Consider the following 1,913-nt stretch of genomic DNA (forward strand, 5'->3'; position numbering starts at 1 on the left):
TTTGGAGAATTGCCTACTTCGCCATCTCAAGAATTTCTTGCATGTGCGTACTCAATAAACAAATGGCGTTGTTCATTATGATGCTCTTCGGTTGAGGCTTTTCAAATATTCTCTTATCGGAGAAGCTCATGAATGGTATGAGAAGCTTTCAAGAAACTCAATCCATACATGGGCCAAATTATCCGACATTTTCTTGAAGAAGTGGTTTCCGCCGAGCAAAAAGGCAGAACTCCGAGATAAAATCTTTGAGTTCAAGCAATTATCGGGCAAACAACTACACAGTGCGTGGGATCAGTTCAAGTACTATCTAACCCAATCTCCGTATCATGGTTTCACGGAGAATGTGCTCATGGAGAAGTTTTACAAGGGGTTAGACACTATTAATCAAATTGCGGTTAATACAGCCGCAGGTGGTTGTTTCATGGATCGGACTTTTGCAAATATTACTACTTTACTTGATCGGCTCACCACTCATCACCAAGCTTGGCACTCCAATGATAGTGAAGAATTGTCCTATGGTAGTCCTTCTATTTCCGCGGTGGCCAAAGAGAATCATGAGCAAGATCATGCTTTTGCTCAATTGCAAACCACCATGGATTTGTTATCAAAGAGGCTTGCAGAGAAGGAAGCCAAGGGTGTAAATATTTTTGAAGAAATGCCATCTCATGCTCTCGGAATGTATCAAGTCTCGAAGGAGACCTATCTAGAGAGGCAACAACAATGTGAGGATGCTAATTATATCGATAACTCTCAAGGGGGTTATCAAAAGCAATGGAGACCCCAACAACAAAGCAATCAATATGGCCTAAATGAATATGGTGGTTCGGATAGGAAGGATTACAACAACAACAATTATGGTAATTGAAATTCTAATGCCTATGTTCCACCAAAAGGTCGTTCTTCCAACTCTCAAAATTGGCGACAGGTCCTTCCAATGATCAAGGGATCTCTCGAATGGAATCTATGCTTGAGAAGATCTTGGAAAACCAAAAAAAGAGTGACAAGAAGATGGAAAATTTGACCGAAGTGGTAGACTCTCACACCACTTTGATTTAAAAAATTGAGTCACAAATGCGAGATCTTTCTCGTGAGAAACATCCTCCACAAAGAGGAGGACTTCCTATCGACACAATTCCAAACCCAAGGGGTAGTGGAGGTGATCACATTGCCTCATGCAAAGCTATTTCTACTCGAAGTGGGAAGATCCTTAATGCGGTGGATGAGAGGGTGGTTGAACCTATTATTGCCGAGCCGGTTGTTGATGAGGTTATTGAAGAAGAAATTGAGACACCAATTGAAGTGCCTATTATTATTGAGAAGGAGAAGGTGGCACACCCTATTGCTATTGAGGGTGATGAGGTGCCAAGTGTTGAAAAAGCTATCGAGGGTAGCACTCAAAAGAGCAAGGTCACGGGGGAAATTAGACCCTTACTCAAACATATAAATCTCCTCCCCCGTTCCCACAAAGATTGATGAAAAGAACGGAGGATGCCAAGTGTCAACACTTCTATGACCAATTGAAAGGGTTGTCAATGAATATCCCATTTCTTGATGCATTCCAAGAAATGCCGAGATTTTCTAAATACTTGAAGGACTTGTTGACGAAGAAAAGACCAATCAACCGTGATATGGTGGGAGTCACCCACCGTGTGAGCTCTATTATTTCGTCCACAAAGGTTGAGAAGAAGGGAGATCCCGGGGCTTTCACTATTCCTTGCACCATCGGTCACCATGATTTTGCTCGTGCCTTATGTGATAATGGGGCTAGTATTAATTTGATGCCACTAGCCATCTATAAACAGTCCGGTTTAGGGACACCTAGACTAACAAGCATGCGTCTCCAAATAGCGGATAGAACCATCAAGAGACCGGTAGAGGTTGTTGATGATGTCCTTGTTAGAGTGGGGGAATTC

The 1,913-nt window shown here is 42.3% G+C and overlaps 1 non-coding gene across 1 annotated transcript; it reads right to left on the reverse strand.

Moving 5' to 3' along the window:
• Nucleotides 1-226: 226 nt before the first annotated feature.
• On the reverse strand, nucleotides 227-333 carry LOC132051317 (small nucleolar RNA R71). Its single transcript, XR_009413689.1, has one exon. It is a non-coding gene; the product is annotated as a small nucleolar RNA R71 (small nucleolar RNA).
• Between the last annotated feature and the right edge of the window lie 1,580 nt (nucleotides 334-1,913).

This window comes from Lycium ferocissimum, chromosome 3 (genome assembly GCF_029784015.1).
Source record: "Lycium ferocissimum isolate CSIRO_LF1 chromosome 3, AGI_CSIRO_Lferr_CH_V1, whole genome shotgun sequence".
Classification (NCBI taxonomy): Eukaryota; Viridiplantae; Streptophyta; class Magnoliopsida; order Solanales; family Solanaceae; genus Lycium; species Lycium ferocissimum.